Source organism: Nanorana parkeri, unplaced genomic scaffold (genome assembly GCF_000935625.1).
Source record: "Nanorana parkeri isolate BGI_ZX_2015 unplaced genomic scaffold, ASM93562v1 scaffold59, whole genome shotgun sequence".
Lineage (NCBI taxonomy): Eukaryota > Metazoa > Chordata > Amphibia > Anura > Dicroglossidae > Nanorana > Nanorana parkeri.
In genome coordinates, this window is record NW_017306327.1 from 2674381 (window position 1) to 2697580 (window position 23200).

Genomic DNA, 23200 nt, shown 5'->3' on the forward strand with positions numbered 1-23200 from the left:
TCTTATCTATGATCAGCCTTAGGGAATCTAATAAACCCATCTAGAATTTGTAAAATTTCAAAGCAGTGATGGATTTGACACACAGCGATGTCCACTAGCGATGACTGTTCCTCTAGGTCTAAACATATTGATCCTGCGCTCAAGGAAGTGAAGTGCTGCACTGTGTACATCAGCTTTGGGGTGGTTTTTGTTTTTGTTTTTTAGAACTGAATTCATATTTGCCTTTTGCTTCCTTCTTGTACAACGTCACAATATGCATTTTCTCCAGTATCTTCTGTATTGTTTAATATATGTATTTTTCCTTTTTAGTCTTTTTTTTGTGCAGAATATGTTGGTGCTATATAAAAAATTGCATCAATTCCTATAATAGTGAATGCATTGTCCTGATATTTCATGCTATTCTTTTTTTCTTTGTTCAGGGGGCATAAAGAAAAGAGAAAGTGACTATACTGCTGTCAAAGGAAAAAAAATGATGCCGCAGTATTGGCGCCCATGCTCTGGATAAAAACCTGAACAGTTCTGGTCCATATTATCTAAGGTTTGTAATGTCCTTGTTTGTTTATACTCCTTCTATCCTGCTGTCCTGTCCTTGTACTTACGGTAAATTTCAGAAAGCTTCTGTGATACCTGATACTGGGAATATATGAACTGCCTGATTAATAATGCATGTGCTTTGTTATTGCAGAATATCAGTCTTTGGAAAATATATACTGCATACTTCTTGTTTCCTTTCAAATATATGTGTGTGTGTATATAGATCTTCGGGAATGTTTTGTAATTGTGCGTTCAGAATATATTGGCTCATACTAGAAATTCAAAATACTATACAGGTTTTATTAAGGTAATGATAATGTAATTATATTTTTGTAAGCGATAGTACCAATCTACATGGGTGATTGTAAATCCATATCCTTGCTGTGCAGAAGATATATTATACAATGAGCAACAGCTTAAACGGCAAGCGCATGGAAATCTAACAATTCCACATGTATTCATGAAATACTTGAATAGAAAAAAACAGGATAAAATATGTCTGAAATAAGAAATGTGGGTATAGGGTACTTTTTTATTTTTATTTTTTTTAATTTTATTGGTGATACAACTGATAGGTGACACAAGCCGTTTCTTTGCATTTGGCCCAAAATCCATTCCAGCCAGTGAGGCTGCTAAAACAGTCTGTCTGCGCTGAGCTTGTATAGTTATTATGCAAATATCGACTTTTCCTGGAAAGTCAGCAGTTATGTTTAGCAGAAACAACTACGCTAACATATATTGATGAGTCCCTCCTACTTGTGTGATTCATTGAGAAGGTGGCATGTATACATACAGTAATTTTGCTCGTGATTTCATGCGTGCCTTCTCCTTCTTTATTGCCTTCGCTTTGAATTATAGCTTTCTCACTTCCGAGATCTGTGTGTGTGTGTGTGTATATGCGTTCCATTGGGGAGATTGCCCTTCACTTCCTGTCCAATTGCCTCAACAGGAAGTGAGAGTAAATCTCTCCAAGGTGAGGGAAATCCCTGATGGTCAGCAGAGGCATGTTCAGTTCCTTAGCCAAACGCTGAGTAGCTGTTAAGAAGCACTTCAGTTCACTGCAGCAGCTGCATAGTGCTAAGCAAAATGGCAGAGGATGATAATTTTGGACTAATCAATATCATTTTCCAACAAATATATTTGGTGTGTTCGTCCACCAAAACATTAAATTGTAGGTTCCCACATTGAATTAATTTCCTCCATCAGGGTTCAGGCACCTTTCTCCAGTGCTGCCAGTTGTGCCCACAGTCAAAATGGCCACTGGTGCTCTGTCCCCACCTTCTCCATCACACTCCGCACTCTGCAGCCACATTCACTTCCGCTGTTAGTGCGAAGTTGCAGCACAGTGTTCAGCAGCGGTTTGCTAACTCAGCACTTGCAGTGGCTGAGCAACTGAACACGCCTCTGGGTCATCAGAACAAGTATAATCATTGGAAAATTTCCCATCCATTCCTGTTCTGATGATGACCCAAAATGTGGGATTTGCTTTCACTTTCTTTTTCACCAAGACAAATGGAGGGTGTGAGTCTCCCTAATGGGGCACAGAAAGCAATAAAAATCGGACAGGTCTTCCAATCTCTTTCCACTCGATCCAAAACGAAAAAAAAAGTTTTGGCTTCAGTTGCATTTTAAGTATTTCTTACCATGATGCGAGAAACATTGCAGCTGCCCAAGTGGAGGCAGTGGTCTCTATAGGCACCGTGTAGGGATTTATTGTAATGGTATGCCAGGGCTGAACAAATCCCAGGAGCCAGGTAGCCAATGCTCCTTAAGACCCCGTTCACACCTTTCCGTTTTGTCGGGCGTTCAACGCTCTATGAACGCTCTACAAAACGTACAACCATGAAAATCCCATTGTTTTCTATGGTTCACACCTTTCCGTATTTCCGCCCGTCTGAACGCCCTACAAAACGGCTGATGCCCAAACAAGTACATGTACTTCTTTGGGCCGTTTTGGAGGGCGTTTTCCATTGGGATACAGCCAAGTAGCCTTCGGAATCGCGCGACGGTCGCGCAATTTTTTTACCGCGAATCGCGACGGTCGCGAATACGTAATACGCCTAGGTGTGAACCCAGCCTTAAGGAGAACTATGGGGGTCAGTGTTTTTCCCCATAGTTCTCCTTAGGGTAACGCGAGGACACAAACTAGCGTCCTCCCGCTACAGCTCGCGGTATACTGAGACGCCGGAGCGGATCCCGACTTAGACGTTGAGATCCGCCCAGCTGCGTGAGTGACAGCTGGCTCTGCCTATCTAGAGGCAGAGCCAGCTGCCCCCTCCCCCGTCCGTTCAGCCAGTCAGCGCTGGCAGATCGGAGCGGGAAAAGGGGAATCCAGCCCCTCCCCCTGTCACGGCAGAGAGCCGTGACGGGATCGAGAGGTGAGTGAACCCGGTATGTGTTCGCTCACCTCCCGATCTACTGAGCCGACCTGTGACAGTCTCATTGTCACAGGTCGGCTAGAACTATGAGGTGAGTGGAAATCACTCATCTCATAGTTCTCCTTTAAATATTACAGCTGGCGCCTAACATTTGAGGTTTTCTTTAGTTGTCAATGGAGCAGGGTTCTAAAAAAATGCTGGCTCCTGGATTGAACAGACTGGCTCCTGAATTCCATATTAATAAGTCCACCCCTGTGCTATGCACACAGGTCGATTAAGCTGCTTTTATGGAAGTTCTTTGAATTGTGCTGCTAAGGTCTCCTTCAAAACTTAAGGCAAATATCAAAACATTTGTATCACCCGCATATTAGATCTACTTGAGTTATGTTATTTGTAAAATATGTTTAGCCCCTTTTTTTATACTTCTATCTTCAGATTTGTTTTACCTTCTTTTGTGACGCAGGCTGGGCAGCGGATCTTTTACTGGAACTGGAATTGCAGCTTTATAATAATATATAATAACAGTCGTCCTGTCTAATGATTATTTTCTGTTTTTTGCTTGTTTTTGGTTTTTTTATTTTTTGCTTTTATTGATAAACTGCAAAACGTTTTGTATTCTCCTTTTAAAAGATGTTAATGGCAGTAATGATTTTAGCTGCATGTGCATCTATTAGCTTGCATGCATATACTCCACCAGGGTTAGTTTTGACCTCCCTATAACCCAAGCACTAATGACATGGTCAATATGCACAAGGAAAAACAATGTTTTTTTGCTCTTCAAGTAGTGCACGGATTTGTCTGCCATTGTATTGTATTTTCTCTATGCAAGAACCATAAATCTTTTTTGAAATGTCCTTGACTTCTCCTTGCAATCCATTGTACTGGAAGTCCCCTTCAAGCAATACTGTTAAGTGAAGGAAATTATGATGCCAATGAATGGTGTGTGCTTCAAGGTTCTGTAGAATGGAACACAATTAGGCTCACTTTACCGAATCACCTACCCCTCCCAGATTTGTAGAGGAGCATCATCTAGCTCTTGTTCCTCCCTGCCAGGTTGTTTAAAACAAGAGCTGATATTGTGGTCAAAGGTGTAAATGTTTTTGTGCATTCAGGGAAAGGATTGGCTATTTCAGAGCTTATTCCCTTATGCGTTTATCTTTGCAGATGTAATGACTGCTCTCTCTAGGGACTTCTAGTAGGGCGGTGTGAAGAAACCATGCCAACTACCAGACACAGTCTCTAGGATAGATGTGTATGTTGGAGCTGGATGAAAACATCCCTATTGTAATTTCTGAGAGGATATTGTAGTGGCACATGTAGACGGAAGAACATGAATTTAAAACTGTTCTGCATTTGCTGATGATGTGTCTACAGCTTTTCCCCTATATCGACATGGTTGTTATTAGGAATGCACCAAAATTAAATATTTAGACCGAACTAAAAAAATTTGTCAAACCGAAACCGACTTTTTTTTTCCTCAACCTCTTTAATTATTTTTTTTTTTATTTGTTTTAACTTTATTTTGTGTTATTTTTACTGTTGGAGGCTTTGGGGAAATAGCAGGGGTCTAAACAGACCCCTGATATTTTCCCTTCTTAAAATAGAAAACAAGATTGAGGACACAGAGTCATAATTATTTTTTTTCTGCAGCCCCTGTTATGAATGAACAGGAACCTCTATCCTGAGTGCTCCTGTCCATTCTTAAACAGTGGAAATAGCATCAGTTACTATGTACACAATCATGAATAAACAGGAAGTGATGTAGAGCATTTCTTGTTCGTTCGTAACTGGGGATACAGTAAGCATACTATGTCCTCAGTTATATGCAAACACTCAGCGATCATTTGCGATTGCTGAGCGCTTGTAACCCGCTTGCTAGTCTACCTGCTCCGCCTGTCACAGGATGCCGAGCGGGGAAGTGCGAGAGCAGAACTCAGCCTCCTGTGACAACTGAAGGCTCTCTCCGCCTCCCAACGCCCCACTCGGCTTACTGACTGCTGTCTCCTCTCTACACTGCCCTGCTGGACATCCTGAAAGCTTCTCTCCTCCCCACTGGGCGCTGGCTGCTGAATCCTCTGTGTTCCCTTGGATCCCCACTGCCTCCGCCTCCACAGGCAGGGGAGAGCAGCAAGCATCGTAGTGGACACAGACTGGTGTACAGTGGGGAGGACAGGAGCTGCACTGAATTTTCGGCCTCATTTTCGGCCGTTATTTTCGGCCGTTATGGTACTATCGGCCTTAGTACCATTTTTGGCAGAAATTTTGGTGCATCCCTAGTTGTTACCTGTTTGTTAATGCTAAATAGGAGTCCAGATAGTCCATGTATGGCAATTCCTACCTGAGGCCCTGTGATTGCAGAAATGCCCTAAGATGCTAGAGGACATTTTGCTGGCATAAAGAATCTTTTCTTTCTTTGCGTGTAATGAGCTGCTCGTAGGTTTAGAGTATGGCTAGTTTAAAGAACAATTCAAACATCCTCAGGGCACACCGTAATCAGAATTTAGCTGAACACTCAAAATTGAATAATCTAGGCCAGGGGTATTGAGTTAACAATCATGGAGGTCAGGTGACATTTTTTTTTTTTTTTAGCAGAAATTCAGATGGTGGTCTTGACAGAACAGTCACTCGGTACATGTCTGACTGCAAGGCCACCAGCTGAATTCACACCAGCAGCTACGCTACAGCATGGGCACATCACACAGTTTACTTTTTCTGTGACATTTCATCAAGTTATTTGGGCACAGTGCAGTATATCTGGCATGTACGCAAGCCTTGGTGACCCCTGTTATAGAGCTTGTTCTGTCTCACTCTACTATTCTGCTGCTCAGCTGAGTGTTTTGACATTTTAAACTTTTCTTTAAGCAGAGGGTCCAAATCTCCTGTCCTGTCCTATTCCCCTTACATTAGTTGTCCCCATCAGAGTGCACCCGTATATTAGGTCTTCCAATCGGAGAGGCTACATTAGGTGCCCCCATCAGAGTTGCTCCTGACATTAGGTGCCCCCATCAGAGTTGCTCCTTGCATTAATTGCGAAAGTAAGGAGGCACTGTGATGGGGTCAACTAATGTAAGCGGGCACTGTGATGGGGGCAACTAATAGCTGCCCACACCAATGTGGTGCATTTATTGCAATTCCAGATGAGTAGCGCATGCTACCGCACAACGCACCTACCTTGTGTTAGTTCATTTGAATGGCAACCCAAATGCACCTCCTGGCCGCAATGTGTTTGACTGCACTGCAACGTGCCAGGCTTATTGTTGGCCACCAGAAGCAGTGTTCCGGGAAATCCATTTCAGTCTATCATTTTTTTTTTCCCTCAAGGTCAGTCAACAAGGGAGAGTTTCAAAGGTTCTGTTCATCTATAGACGTACAGAGATGCAGTCATTTTCTAATGAAATTGACTTTGGCTCAGCCTGACATTGATCATCTAATGCTGATGGTTAGCCCTTTTATATTACATTTTGCCCTATATTTCTCAGCATTTTACACATTGTGACATACTATGATGACATGTCAAATGTTTGACTCGTACCTCATGAAAAAAAACACATTATCATCACATTATTAGAAGACCTGTCGGGTTTTTATTGTTGACAGGGTCCCTATCTCATGAGAACTGGAGTGGATCCTCAGCCTTAGGTTCAGGCTGCTGTGCTGTGACGGAGCTCCATCCATATGTGCATTGCCTGTACAGCACCCTTGCGTGCCCTGTAGAGGTTCCGGGAGCCAGAATGTGACATCACTCCGGTCCAGGCACCTCTACAGGACACGTGAGGGAGCTGTAAGCAATGCACGTTGTGGATGGACCTCCCTCGCAGCCTTGCCCCATTCCATCCCACCTCAAGCTGACACTCGCCGCTGGGCAGCATATTTCTCGGCAGAGGAGTCTCTCACCTAGAAAAGTGGAAGGCATGCGGCGACCCACTTATGGGTCAGGACCCACCAGTTGAGAACCAAGGCTCTAAAAGATGCTGCAATTTTAAAAGCATGAATGATATGTTGCTGCATTGTCACTATTTTTTTCCCTGTGGTCTCCCATGTTGCATATAGTGATGACACTAGATCGGTGTACTTCTCTAGGGAGATCATGGCTGGTGGGAGGGACCAACAGGGTGCTTCACATAGCTCCCTGAAAACATCACCTCCCCATCCCACCTCACCTCAGTACTCAAGATCTCCGACTTGATACAAGCAGGGGTCTGATGCAAGAGGGGTTATGAAAATTCCTTTATTTGGTGGAGGTCAGTCTGAGGGATTGGGCATTGCAAAACATATTGAGGGGAATTTATCAAAACTGGAGCAGACAAAATCTGGAGCAGCTGTGCATGGCAACCAATCAGCATCTCTCTTTTAATTTTCAAATCTTAACTGAACAGACTGAAGAGAGAAGAGAATCTGATTGGTTGCCATAGGCAACTGCTCCAGTTTTGATAAATTCCCCCCATTGTATCTGTATGAAGACCATTCTAGGCAACACCCACATGTGATGCTGAGCCTCCATGATTGAAAACTGAAATCTGATGCATGAAAGGAGCAGGCCATAGTGAGCCTAGCTGTGGAGGAAAGGGCTAGATCAGGGATAGGCAACCTCTGTGCTCCAATTTTGGTGAAAGTACAAATCCCATCATGCCTCTGAGGGTCACGCTTGCGGCTGTCGGAGTCATGCAATGCCTCATGGAACTTGTAGTTCCACAACAGCTGGAGCACCAAGGTTTCCTACCCCTGGGCTAGATGAGGCAGGACATCCTCCAGACAGGAAATTAGGTTGGGGTTCTATCTGACTTGCTGCAGGAATTACTGCACTATGCGAGAAGCAGTGAAATCAGAGTAAGCAATTTCCGTACAGGAGAGGAGCCTGTACAAGACTGAGTTCAGCTTTAAATAGCCTGCCATACTTTTATTGTCTTTTGGGTAATCGGGATCAGTTACAGGAGGCTGTTCTATGAGTGATGAGGCTGGGAGTCGGACTTCTGACCACTTGTTATCAAGTTGGGAAAAGATGGAAAACCACAGAAGGAATTGTAAGGGGGCACTACTGGGAACTCTTACTGGTAGTGTCTAAGTCCAGTAAGCAGTAGTAAGGCTGTGGGCTGGTGAGTGTAGGCAGCAGAGCCTGCTGAGAGGTCGCTTGTGGGAGCATCAAGGGTTGTGGTTTGTTGCCTGCACTCCATACGGTTATGTAGACCTTTCTCTTTCCCAATAGCAGTGCTCGAAGTTATGACACTGATGGCGTCGTGTGCTCTCACAAAATAGGTCAAAGGAATCACCGGCACTCACTGCGAAAAACTGGTTCATTTTTATTCAGCATGCGTCGATCAAACCAACGTTTTGTGGCCACACAGGGTCCCTTCCTCAGGGTGACATATTAATCTATAGTAATAATGTAATATATAGGCTAACTATGTCACCCTGAGGAGGGACCCTGTGGTTTGATTGACGCATGTCAAAAGAAAATGAGCAAGAATTTTGCATCCTGTGAGTGCTGGCGCTTTTCCTTTAATCCAGCTTGTGGGAACATGACCCATTAATGTGTTGAAGAACTTAGTTTGAAAGCGATTTGCTCTAATCCCTATTTGTACAATTTACCAAAATGATGGTTTTCAGCTGCAAGTTTTCCAATGGATTTCTATTATGAGGAGTATTATGCAGGATACCTAATGCAGTATTAGGAGGCTGGTAGACTTCTGTATGTTGTGTCAGAATGATAATTGGTATATCGGATAGGACGAGGAGGTAATCGCATTACTGGTGGGTATGAACTTTCTGCCTTTCAGCCATAAGTCTAATGTGATTAGAGCATGGAATTTTAAATTGAATTTCTATTCACTTTAGGAATAAGTATAGATGCCAAAACATAAAAAGAGCGACGCAGAGGTTTTGTATCAGCTGTAAAGATTGAATTACAGCCATATTGTGCTACAATAGAAAAACGATTCAACATTTTTTTTTTTTTTTACGAAGGAATTGAAAGAGAAAAATCTATTCTCTACTGTGCTTGCATATATGTGTGCATTAATACTCTCATGTATAAGAGGATGTACTGTACTCGAATATGGTGATACAAGTTTAATTGTTGACATTTATGTTGTAGAATGCTTCTATTTTTTATTTTTTTCACACCTAGGCGATTCAGATGCTGAGCTGTTTTCGCGAACGACTGTTCATTGTAAACTGCACGGTTTTCAATGCATAGAGATGTCTATAGGACCCAAACTGCGCGACAGCTGCCTGAAAATAGTTCCTGCATCTTTTCGCATGACAGGCAATTTCAGTCGCGTGACAAACCGCGAAGGTGTGAACAGCCTCCATTGACTTCAATGCGAATCTGTGTTTTACATGATAACGCGCAACTCAAACCTGCGCGATAAATCGCCTAGGTATGCACCGGCCCTCAAGAGAAGTTTAGATTAGTTTTGAGCCATTGGACTAACACTGTTATTGGATGATGCTAAGTCTCCAGGTATGCTTTGCTCTCATCTGTGTCCCAGTGATGAACTATAATTTAAAGAACAACTCCAGGTAAAACTTTTATTAACCCTTGCAGTGGGCAACCTCCGCAACTGCAAGGGTTAAGTGCTCATTTAGGGGATGAGGGACTAACATAAAAAAAGTTTTATGTTCGCCTGGACCTTGGAGCTGGCCGGCTGTTGCCATCCTCCCTCCTGCCTCTTAGGTCTCGTTCACACCTAGGCGTATTGCATATGCGCGTCTGTCGCGTGGTTTTACCGCGATTCGCGGTAAAAAGTCGCGTGACAAACGTGCGTTTCCGAAGGCTACTTGGCTGTATCCCAATGGAAACGCGCAAAAAAACGGCCCAAAGTAGTACATGTACCTTTTCAGGCGTGGGCCATTTTGTAGCGCGTTAGGGACGGGCGGAAATTCGCCAAGGTGGGAACGAGTCCATTGAATACAATGGGATTTATATTTTTGAGCGTTTTGTAGAGCGTTCGTCGAGCGTAGAACGCGCTACAAAACGTTCAGGTGTGAACGAGGGCTTAAGGTGCCCATACCCCTTACGATCATCGTACGATAATTGCGGGTGATCTCGCGATTGTACGTTAATCGGCAGGTGTATGGGCAGCGTACGACCGCTTCTACTGTAAGGTCGCACGACTTTCATCTTCCGAGCACGGTGGAAAACCTGGCGAAAATCGGTTGATTTTTGGCAGGTTGCTGGCGTGGTCGGAAGACGAATGCCTCACGGGCTGGTGCAAGCGCACACTGCCCGCTCAGCACTGCAATCAGCGATGATCGCAAGTACGATCTGCCTGTCCAAGATGGACAGATGGTACGAGATTTTAATTACCTTGCAACCATCGTGCGATGGTTGTAAGGTGTATGGGCAACTTTAAGGTGCATCAGTAGTATGACCCTCAGTGTCCTCACGTACTATACACATTGTATTGGATGTTGTGACTCGAGGATCCTTGGACCGCTGCAGCGGAGGGGAGAATCGCTAGAAGGATCGGTTCAGGTGCATATCCTCTGACCGCGTTAATAAATTCAAGAAACTTTTAGATGAGTTTTTTCATTCACTAAATCTAGAAGGATACGGGAGGTTTCTAAAGATAATAAATAAATATATATAGTATGTTTGTGAAAGTTGTCCTTAGATATTCAAGGACAGCTGTACCTTTTTGGACTGCCTGACTACCTATCTTGTATTCATCTAGCTTATCTTATATTCACCGGTCAGTACCATTCAAAGCTGCATAGCCTTTTCGACATAGGTACAGATGTCTAAGTGTTCATACAGACAGTTTTAATTAGTGTCCATGAATCAAGATGAATATCCAAAGTGTGATCAATAATCCTCGCATGCATGCACCTTGATGATTGGACGAGAACTCTCCTACCCCCAGGGTTTTATTTGGATTGTTATTGATGGGGGTAGGAGATTTAGTCTGAGCAAGGAAAATCTCTTTCCTTGACTCCTGATTTTATATGGAAGGCTGGTATTTATTGTACCACAGAATGCAAATAAAACAAAGCTTCTTAAATGATCATTTGGCCAAGATACGGTATATGAATTTTGAGCAGCTCTAGAACACAATAGAGAGTGTTATGCTTCCTCTGCCCTGTGCGATAGGCAGATGGTTTAAAGTACAGTCACCACTTTGTACTTGTGTTATGAGCTGATGTAAAGGCAGCATTATTCATAAACTGCTGTTGTCAATACGTTCTGCAAAACAAAAGGCACAGTTCCTTGCGCTCATCCCTATTCATGCAGAAAGCCTGGTAGAACAAAGTGGCAGGGTGTGTTGGTGTGTATATTAGAAACATGGTGGCAAATGGGATGCTGCCCAAGAGGCATACGCTGATAGAAGTATTGTTAATAGGTAGTGCTCAGCTGCTACACCACTCTCGCTAAGCCTACTGAATGCAATTATACTCATTACTGACTGAGTACATATGGGGCTCCCTTTTAATTACTTTTTTTGTTTAATTTGTGGTCTAAACTTGCAAGTGATTTTGACCATGGCACGAACTGTTCATTATTCCTTCCCGGAAAACCTGTGATTAACTGCTAATTTACATTCTATAGAATATGCTACATGGTAACGTATACTTCAACATATTTACAACACTCTGAACCACCCGTTTCATTCATGAATATCCTTTGTTTTACACTAGTGACCTATCATGATTGTTCGTGAAAACATGTGGTGAAAATTACCTTTTGCAGTTTAGTTTTGCTTTTCCTTTCATTGTCAAAAACCACATGTGCCCCTGCTATGCCCTGTATAGTATGAAATTAGAGTCTACTTTACAAAAAAGAACGATGGTCAAACCTTTTTTGGCATTAGTTCTCTTTTGGGTAGGAGGGTGGATCCCAACAATATTTTTGGGATCCTTCCCCGCTGCAGTGCAGCTCTGTGCTGTCAGTATGACTTTTGGGTCACAGGAGGAGGTTAGTCAGTATCCTACTGTGACCCAAAAGTCATACTGACAGCGCAGAGCTGCACTGCAGCGGGGAAGGATCCCAACAATATTGTTGGTATCCACCCTGCTACCTGATTAACCTCTGTAGAGCCAGCTGTGCCCAGCCCCTCCTGTCTGTCTGTCCAGTCAGCCCTGGAGGAACTGAGAGGGGAATCCACTGTGAAAAAATATAATAATTTACACACTGGCAGTGTAAATTCTCATTGAAATTTGCATGTTTATGTGGGGAGGGCTTCTGAAAAGTATACAAAATCCTACCTTGCAGCACCTTGCTCCTACACCTAACCGAGTCTTTTGGGCAGTAAGAGGAGGATGCAATTAGAGAAGTGAGGTGCTACTGAGACATCATCCCCATCCTTCACAAAATGCCCCGTCTGGGTCCCACGGTGTCTGTACTCGTGCACGCTGACGGGCTGTCTACATTGACTGACTTACCCGGTGTCTCTCCTCACGGCCGAAGATCTCTACTGCGCATGCGCCCGCCCCGCGGCCGCTCGAGAATCTTCGGACAGAAGCGAGGGGCGCAGACGCAGGTAAATAACCTGTTCGGTAACTTTAAAAAAAAAATGTATTTAAAATGTATTTTTTAATGTGTTTGCATATGTCTACTGCTTGCTAGCAGTAGATATATGCAACAAATAAAGGCTTAATGATACTTTTGGGATTTTCTTGGATATCTTTAACAGCTCACTTACTACCATGAATAGGCAAGGTTCCTTGAGGCCTGAATCGTACCTGAGGGTTTTTACGCGCAGACCTAGTCACGTAAAAACATGCAAAACACACATTTCCATGCAAGCCAATGGCTGTTCACACCTTAGCTATGAGAGACTATGATAATGTGTTTGATGTTAACTAGTATTGTGTAGCTGGTCCAGTGTTAAAATGAGATTAGCCCTCCGAGATTTCTAGGTATGGTGTGGATATATATCATAGAAATATGAATGGTAGCTTTAAAGAAAAGTTTAACAATCAACAAAAATTAATTGGGATGCACCGATACTAGTATCGGTGTAGAATACCAATACTCATATCAGTGTCCGTGCCGATACTAGGTATTTTCTTTTTGTGAAAATGCCCCAATACTAACTGCCGATACCAGCGCTTTACATTATTAAATAGATTCAGCTGCCTGAGGTCCCACACTTCCTTGGGATCTCAGGTAGCCTGCTGCAGAGCTTTCGGCGGCTGTCTTTGGCAGCTTCGGTCCGGCCGCACATCTGCCCGCAGAGACCGGCACAGCCCTGGAGAGCCCCACACCCGCCCGTACAGCCCTGGAGAGACCCATATGCAGCCCTGGTCAGACCCTGCACAGCCGCCTGAGACCTTGTTACAGCCCTGGTCAGACTCTGCACAGCCTCCTGAGATGCCACAGAGCCCTGGTGAGCAACACAGTGAGTATGTAGCTTCATATTATTATTCTGCATTGCTGTATAGTGGATTTCTGGGATTTGTATAGTTTCGAGTCAGTGGCAGAACTACCAGGGTTGTGGTACCATTAAAGTCTGGCATGTTGATATGTCTTTGAAATTCAATAAATACCTGTTGATCATGTCAGAAATTCAGAGCGGTCTTGTGTCACACTTCCTGTATTCTCTTAATAGGCCTCCTTAGTTCTTCCACAAAAGGACTTGGGAGCTGAGTGCAGTTATGGTAGAACGCCATGTATTTTTCTGTTATTGCAGGGTCTTAAAGGGATAAAACAAGGGGGCATGTGCAAAGATGTACTGCATATATTTTTATTTTTTTTAACCTTGCCCTGACATACCGTACTTTAAAGTGAAGATTTGCTGTTTATAGGGAGCATCTAAAATAATAATTGTGCCGAAGCAGTACCTTTTTTTTAAAAAAAAGATTTACCTTTTTATGTATGGAATTTGACAGAGTGTGGAATGCTTAAATCCCCTGTCATGTTTATTACCGTCTGTGGCTTCCTTGGGAAGACCTTTCCTCACTTCCTGTCCTGTGATCCTACTTTAAAGTGCATCTAAAGCCAGATTAATTTTGTACGTTTTTGGGTAGAGTGGTGAGTGGGTAAAACAAATTGTGATTCTCCCTTTCTGTTTGTCCTGGTGAGCACTGCCATTGTCCGGGAGGGAAAATCATCCAAAAGTTTGAGTTCTGTTGAGTTCCATTTGTTTCAGTGACAATTGTCATTTTCTCACTTTGGAGGGATTTCCTTTCATATTCCATTGTGGAAGTGAAGGAAAAACTTCCCAGTGGAACACAGATGGGCAAAAAAAAAAAAAAGAAGCTGACTGATAGTTTTGGCTTCTGTTCTATTTCAAGGCATAGAAAATATTTAGCACCTGTAAGGAAAATCATAATCTACACAGTGGATATTCAGCAGTCTATGACGCCTCCAGCTATATAAGCACAGGCAATGTAGGTCCTTTTCACTATAGGGTCCAGTCAGGTATTCTTTCATTCTGCAGCCTGCAGTGGTACCACCTTCACTTTTTTTCATGAATCATTCAGCCTGTTTGAGGATTAAAGGGCATCCTCACCCAGATCTAATATTTGAGTTTTGTGCAATTTCTGGAAAGTTAAAACACATGCTAGCTCAGGGAATCTGCAGCATGATGTATATCCCTGAATTTTCAATTCTTAACTGTTGAAACCATTACAAACTGTACAAATGAAAACTTACTTTAAAGGTTCCGTTGTTTGACAAAGCACGGCTACAGTGGACTGACAGTGGGTAAAACTAATAAGTAGAGGTGCACCGAAATGGAAATTTTAAAACCGAAACGAAACCGAAATAAAACAAAATGTCAGGCCGAAACCGAAAATGTTTTTTTTATTTTTTCAATTTTTTAAAATATTTTATTTTTTATAAACCTTTTTAAATTTTTTATATTCATTTTTAATTTTTATTAATTTTTTTTATTATTTTAACTTTTAGGGGCTTTGGGGAAATATAAGTCCTCAATCTCTCTTTCTATGCCCCCTGTTATCAATGAACAGGAATCCTCTATGAGTGTTCCTGTTCATTGATAACATGAGAACATTGTTTGTTTACTATAACCACAATCATGAATGAATGGGGGTGATGTAGATCACTTCCCATTCATTCATAATTGAGGATATAGTTAACATAACATATCCTCAATTATGTACACACACTCAGCGATCACTGAGTGTGTGTGTACATTGCTTTTCTCTGTGACACGCTGTCACAGGAGGCTGATCGAGCCGTGTAGAGAGGAAAGCCCAGCCTCCTGTGACAGCGCTGTCTCCGCCCCCTCCGATGTGGGAGGAGAGACGCCGGCCGCTCACAGCGCTCTCGTCCTGCAGCGCTCGGCCGGCTCTCACTTTCTTTTCTCCCCGCTGGGACATAGAGCAGCGCCCAGCGGGGAGAAAATAAATTACGGATGCGCCGATGTATCGGCCGAAACATGGCTCTTTCGGCATTATGTCAAAAGTGCCATTTTCAGGCGATATGTTTCGGCGGCCGATATATCGGTGCATCCCTACTAATAAGGCTCTATTGGAATTTATGTTTTAAACATACTTGCTGCCCCAACCCGCTAGTTTCCTTACCCAACCTTATGGGCATACTTAATGGGGTTCTAAACCCTCAGTTTTTTTGCCTATATCTACTGCTATCAAGCAGTAGATACTTGCAAAAAGTAAAAAAAAAATGCTTTAACATCGCTTTAAACTTACCCTGTTATCGCCGCGCGCTCCCGGCCGAGAATCCAAAACTGCTCGGGCGGCCGCAAAGCATCTTGGGGCGGGCGCATGCGCAGTTCGGATTCTCGGCATTTACTATAACCACAATCATGAATGAATGGGGGTGATGTAGATCACTTCCCATTCATTCATAATTGAGGATATAGTTAACATAACATATCCTCAATTATGTACACACACTCAGCGATCACTGAGTGTGTGTGTACATTGCTTTTCTCTGTGACACGCTGTCACAGGAGGCTGATCGAGCCGTGTAGAGAGGAAAGCCCAGCCTCCTGTGACAGCGCTGTCTCCGCCCCCTCCGATGTGGGAGGAGAGACGCCGGCCGCTCACAGCGCTCTCGTCCTGCAGCGCTCGGCCGGCTCTCACTTTCTTTTCTCCCCGCTGGGACATAGAGCAGCGCCCAGCGGGGAGAAAATAAATTACGGATGCGCCGATGTATCGGCCGAAACATGGCTCTTTCGGCATTATGTCAAAAGTGCCATTTTCAGGCGATATGTTTCGGCGGCCGATATATCGGTGCATCCCTACTAATAAGGCTCTATTGGAATTTATGTTTTAAACATACTTGCTGCCCCAACCCGCTAGTTTCCTTACCCAACCTTATGGGCATACTTAATGGGGTTCTAAACCCTCAGTTTTTTTGCCTATATCTACTGCTATCAAGCAGTAGATACTTGCAAAAAGTAAAAAAAAAATGCTTTAACATCGCTTTAAACTTACCCTGTTATCGCCGCGCGCTCCCGGCCGAGAATCCAAAACTGCTCGGGCGGCCGCAAAGCATCTTGGGGCGGGCGCATGCGCAGTTCGGATTCTCGGCCGGGAGACGAGCAGAGACGCAAGGTAAGTCAATGGACGCGTCCCCGCGCATGCAGACACCGCTGGATCGGAAGTACCTGCAAGCAGAGAGGAGTCAGCGCTGGATCGGAGAGCCACCGCACAGCTGGTGGGGCAGATGAAAACAGAAAAAAAGATCGAATTAAGAAACATCATTTAAGGTAAGTGCTAACAGGGAAAAAAAAGTATCCTTTAATTACTTTTGCCTCCTTTTTGGGATTGTGAGTCGAAGTCCATTCCTGATATCTCTCTTCCCCCGACTACTGTGGGATCATTGCAGGAACACTTCCGTATCCAATGGTGTGTCCCTCTACTACCTAGGGATCCACTTAACTAACTAACATAGTAGCTATGCAGCCAATTTCCCCCTACGTACATGAAACTCAAAATCTCTGTCTCGTTATGGTTGAATCATTAGCTTTCGTAGCTGTGCAGTATAGCTGCCATAAAAATGACATTGTTACCCAAACTACATTCAGGTACCCACGCAGGAATACCAAATTAGTATGACCACACTAGACAAGATCAATGAGCTGTATATAATTTATTGTAAACGGCAAAACAAACACAACAACCCCTACAAGCAAGCACAAGTAATTAAAGTAACCAACTAAATATAACCACAAACACATACAAAAGATAACAAAGTATCTAAACCAGGAGCAAATAGCTGAATACACACCCAGGGTATACAAGCCAGGTAAACCTGGGGAGCAGGGCAAGACCAGAGGAGCAAAGGGTCAGGGTACAGGAAGGTAACAGGACTCGAGGACGTGGGACTCAGGATTCACAGGAAATGGCAACAGGCTCAGGGCACAGGACTCAGTCAGGGAAAGGTGACAGGATACTGAGCCACAGTCCTGACTGTAGGGAGGGATTAAATACCCTCCCAGAAAGCACCAGGTGGTGTATAACCGCTGGCAGCTGGGAGAGACCTGCAGGTGAGCACTGGAGTCGCAGGCTCCGGCACCACCCAGTGGTGGTCTGGTACCTGATAGTTCCTGGCTGCCTGGAGACACCTGCAGGCGAGCACAGGTACTGCAGGACCTGGCTCCTGCGCCACCTGGAGGTGCTCTGGATCTTGACAGTACTATCTGTGGCAATCCCTACCCCTGCACTTGCAGCCCTACAATCACAGGTCAGCCGTTTTATTTGGGATAATCGGCATACGGGGATTCCTGTGAAAGACCTTTATTCTTGCATAAGACTCAAGGGGGATTGGGAGTACCCCATCTTTCCCAATATTATCTTGCTGCTCAGATTGGTCAACTTACCAAATATCATGCGACCTCTGAATCTCCCCCCATTGGGTTGCCATTGAACCGGAAATCTTCTCTCCTGTGAAAGCAGACAACCTTCTGTGGCTCCCACCTAAGCATAGACCTACCATATCCAATCCTGTCATATCCCCTTCCTTACACCTTTGGGACTCTGTTAAATATTCCTCAGGACTGGTGTTTCCCAACCTTCTTATGCTCTCCTTCCTTTGAAATCCTGCCATTATCTCTGGCCCTGGAGTCTCCAAAGACCTTTACACCTTGGAACAAATGTGGTCTGACCCATTTTGGGAATTTTCAATCTGATGATGGCCTTGGATCTTTCCAACACCTTAGGAAACATTACCATCATCACTGTGTCCAAGTAGTTGATTACTATATAATCAACATAAACGATCCCATACATTGCTCTGTGCGATCCGAACTGCCGCCCCCCCGAGCTACTCCCTGCACTATTTTTGCCGTGCTGATCAGTGTGGTTTCCATACAGGTTTCAATGGAACCGTGCGGTTTTAATTGCATTTCAGCGCTGAAACGCAATAAAACTCCCAAAACCTTCCTTTTAGATCGGCACGTTAACAGCGCTGATCCGCAACAGCCCTGGTGTGAATGGGCTCTTACTTGGGATCCCGAGCTGGACTGGGTTCCACCACTTTTGTTTGTTGAGCTCTACATGTTCTTTATATTAGTATTTCTACCTTTTTAGTCTTTTGTTTTGCTTGCTGTAGCTCGTAATCCACTCCCTTCTATCTTTACTGCGCATTATTCCCATATATTTTCTCTTGTATCTAAGTTACATCGTACAGTTTATCCTACACTATGGTCATACTTATCTGATCCGTAGATGTGTTTAAAAATTGTCATAATTCAAAGGTGTCCTTTTTTGTACATAAAAGATATAAAAGAAGACTCATTTGACCTCATGGATGAAGTGCCTGAAAAAAGAATTGCTGGTTTGAATCCTAGCAACCAATCATCTTCTCACGTGACATTTTCTGACCAGGCCTTGCAACGGAAATCTAAGAGGAAAATGCAGACAGTTTCTCATTTTAGACACTTTATACATGAGTACTACTTTTTTTAGAGGAATCATTTTCTGAAGCTAATTAAACATTTAACCCCTGTAAATTTTCAACTAACTCGGCTTTCTGCTTTTGCCTTGTACATAAAAGCATTCATTTTGAATGAAGTTGCAGTGTGGCCAAAAAGAAAAAATGAAACATCGGTCCATTTAGTTCTCCATCCTCCAAAAATCTTTTTAATTGAATAGCTATGTGTTCTTAAAGAGCATCTGTACTGTGGTAATATAGATAACGCTTTATCGAATGCTCACTTTAGACCAAGAGGGAGTGTTCACACCAGAAGCCACAGTTTGTCCGTGTGTGTTTTTTATATATTGTATGTTACCTAATGTGTATTTTAGAGGTGTTATTATTTTTCTTTTATGTGTCTTGTAAAAGAGCCCATTTTGTTGTTGACTTGAATGGGAATATACAAGACAATGCTGCAAAAAAAGAGCAGTGATCAGTATTTTTTTCAATAAAAACCTTGGTGTTGTCAATGAGCGTAAATAAGATTAATGTAAAAGTACAATTTTTGACAAGTGTTTGCAGTGTTGTTCTGCTTTGTGCAGCACACACATATTAGAAAGTTCTCCTAGTGTGTATGAATCTGCAGGTGTGATGGCATCAGCTTTCTTTCAAAAACCCTAAGGGTCCATTTACATCTGTGTGGTGCAATAATGTGCGTTGTGTTAGGGCAACCTATTCATTTTAATGGATTGCTTAAAGGAGAACTATGGGGTAAGTGTTTTTCCCCATAGTTCTCCTACGGGTCACGGGAGGACATAAACTAGCTTCCTCCCGTGACCCAAAGCTCAGTATATTGCGAGCTACAGCTTGCAGTATACTGAGACCACCGCAGCTCTTTGGGTCACGGGAGGAGGTTAGTATGGGCTATTGCCCACAATATACTGAGAGCGCCACAGCTGGGACAGATCGCGACAATACAGTCTGGATCCACCTAGCTGTGTGAGTGACAGCTGGCTCTGCCTATCTAGAGGTGGAGCCAGCTGTACCCACCCCCTCCCATGTCCGTTTGCAAAATCTCGAGGCACCCCAGTCTAAAACACAAAACAAGGTCAGACATTGGTACTGGACACTTTGTAGGTCTTATCACACCCAAAAAGTACCTTTTTTACTTTGCCATTTCCCACTTCCAGAACATCAAGAATATTTTTTCTCTTAGGGTTAATTTGCTCAACCATTTTAGTGTATTTATGATTGAGATCATTATTTTAAATGAAAAGTCCTTGTTTTGGGAGAACGAACTTGCATTCCAGATTCATACATCTCAATGACTGTTGTGGCGAGGTCTTCCCACCAAACTTTGAGACTTGGCAATAACCATTACTTTCTCAAAGCTGAGCAAGGGTGTCACCCTCCTTATTATGAGTGTATGAGAAAGACAACAGTAAGAACTCAACTCCATAATATGGCTATAGTGAGAAGCCTAGACCGGAATTACACAAGGGACATGCTGTCATCAAAGTCCTCAAGATTTATTAATGACCAGTGAGGGATTCAATCTACTACATTCTCCATCAAGTAAAATGTCAGCTTTGAGCCCCATTACAGAGGACCCATGATTAAAAAAAAAGTAATGTTAACTAATATCAACAAATATTTACAGTTTCAGGATTGTGGCTATGACCGGTAAAGTCCAGACAACTAATTCAGCTGCACACCAATGACATCACTGGTTTGGAAAAACTTAACCCAGTGAGGTCATCTGTGTGGCTGAATTAGTTGTCTGGACTTGGCACTTGAGAGTGAAGACGTGCTCCAGAGGCAGGCACCCGATTTATCCCTTTTTCTTGTATCTACGCTATGCTGTGACTAAGCAGTGTACAGGTCTACATTTGCTACCGGTGTGCCTTTAATAAAAACTACACTAACCTTTTCAAGCCTTCATGCAGCAGTCTACACTAATTGTAGCCCCCTCTTTTTTTTAGAACAGACATGGCCCATTCCTTGTCATTATCATTTCAGGGTTGAGATGCTGCACATCGCATGCTGAGACTTTGCAGCAAGCCTACAAAGACTTCAATCAGGCCCTTTTTTTTTTTTTTTTTTTTTTTTTAAATGTCCCCCAGCAAGAGACCAAAAAAATCTTCCACCCCAACATATTTTCTAGTTTGACTGACATTCTACTGTGAGTGCAGGGCATTATGAACCTGCTCCCTGAGAGGTTACAATGGTGCATCATTTCCTTTGGCATCGTTTTGGACCACCAATGCCGGAGAAGAGGACCCCGTGCATCAATTGGCCTGCAGACTTCTGGAAAAGGTGGGTATAAAAAAAATCATGACTACCATCTATTGGACCTTCAAGGGAGCGCTGTAGGGTGGCAGTTTGGCCTTTTGGCAGTCAGGCATTAAAAAAAGGACTCCAAGAAGTTTCAAAAGTCAACCCTTGCAGTTGGGCTACCCCCGTATTATAAGGGTTAAGTGCTCATTTTGGTCTGGGTGGTGAAAATAAAGAAGAAATACTCACTTGACGTGATGACATCTTGGGTCCTTAAACCGCAAGAGCCCAGGGGAGAAGAGGCTATGGGGATCGGTCTAGCATCAGATAGGACTAAGGATTGGGTGAGAATTTCTTCTTTATTTTACCCTCTAGAGAAAGCGAGCACCTAACCCTTGCAGTGCAGGGGTAGCCCCACTGCAAGGGTTTATTTTAAAAAAATCCTGGAGTTTTTCTTTAAGCTGGCCATGCACTCTGAATTTCTCTTGTTCAGCCCTGTGGGTGCAACCAGGGCCACCCAAGGTTCAGCAGGAATCGGTACAAACTCGAGCTTTCGATTTTTAGATCCACAAAACATACCAATAACTATGACGTATGGTTCCCTACTAATTCCTTAGAAGCATATCTGAACATGTACATTACTGGTAAATGTTACAGATCTAACAGATTATATGGAATACAAAATCTGTGTGTGATCAGCATGAGTGTTTTGAGTCTTTTAGGAATTCCCATTTGTAAGTTAATGTTTAATTCAGAACCGTGTCGATATTTTCAGTTTAATGACCTAATCTTCTTTAGTCCGGTCTGGAAGAGGTTTGAGACATTCACCAGCACTGTGTTCATCATCCTTGCAGTAGAGCTGGCACAGAGAGAAGCCCAGTGTGGGCTCTGACCTGACACAAGTATGTGTTTGGGTGGAAGGAATGGAGCGGCCTCACATTTCTGTGTTGTGCTTCATAGAGGAAGTAACAGTCAGCTGCTGCTGCTAATACCCGACATGTCGGGAGAAGATTGAATTTCATCCAGCAAGCATATTCTGTAAATGCAGCAGATGCCTGAATACTGCCATACATACAGTTTGCTTCCTTAGTGACCTCGCTAAACATCTTGGAATAAATGAATCTGTGGCAAGTTCCAGGCAGAATGTTGCTGTTTCGATAGGTGGGTTATATGAATGTTACAGAAATATGAGTCTGGAAGTTACTTCAACGGTATAAGCAATACATCAGGAGATATATAGATAATATAATTATGGGCAAGAGTTAGTGACACTGAGGGTTAGTTCACACCAGAAACTGCATCACAACTGCGTGCATCTTCGCAGTTGCATTGCGATCCGTTTTGATGCACTCCGATGCATGTTTGTTTTTTTTACTAAAATGCTAATTAGACAATTAGGTCACTTCCTTTTTCCTGTCGGACATGCTTGCTTTGTTGACAGACTTGGTGATAGTGTTGGCTGTACCTACAAAGAGGAAGTCCCTGGATGATGACCCAAAATCAATTGTGTTTTTGATGCGGTTGCATGCATTTTTTTATGTGTATTTGATGCGTTCCGGTGACATCAGATGCAGCTAAAAAAGGAGGCGCAGTATTTTTTCTGACTGCATCTGAACGGACTGCAGTGGTGTGAATACAGCACAAGAAAGCCCATAGGAAAGTATTGTGATGTATTTTGGCTGCAGCAGCCAAACTGAACGGAGTGCATCACAGCTGCATATGGTGTGAACTAACCCTAAACTCCAAAGTTTAATCTTAAAATGCATTCAAGTACCTTAACTATTAACAAAAATGTATCTTATTTGTGTATCACTCAGCTGTAGATCCTCAAATCATCTCTGACTGCATGCTGATACTGTCCTTCCTTCTGGAGGGTGACTACTTTTGTTCTTTATGGTCCTTGTGTATGTTGTAAAGTAGCCATCGTTCCAAGATCACTCCTGTGATGGACTACAATCTCATGTTTGGTTTACTAATTTGTACTGAGATTGTAGTCCATCACAGGAGTGATCTTGGAACGATGGCTACTTTACAACATACACAAGGACCATAAAGAACAAAAGTAGTCACCCTCCAGAAGGAAGGACAGTATCAGCATGCAGTCAGAGATGATTTGAGGATCTACAGCTGAGTGATACACAAATAAGATACATTTTTGTTAATAGGGTACTTAAATGCTTTTTTAGGATTTAATGTCTAAGTTTAGTGAAGAGAGGACTTTCCAATAGTG

General features: G+C 43.2%; 1 protein-coding gene across 1 annotated transcript in view; it reads left to right on the top strand.

The window, feature by feature from the left end:
* The first annotated feature begins 424 nt into the window (after window positions 1–424).
* WDFY3 (WD repeat and FYVE domain containing 3) overlaps window positions 425–23200 on the top strand; it is a 195553-nt gene continuing 172777 nt past the window's right edge. Inside the window, exon 1 of the mRNA XM_018576192.1 lies at window positions 425–538. The gene's annotated coding sequence lies outside the window, so the exon portion shown is untranslated. The remainder of the gene's footprint in view (window positions 539–23200) is intronic.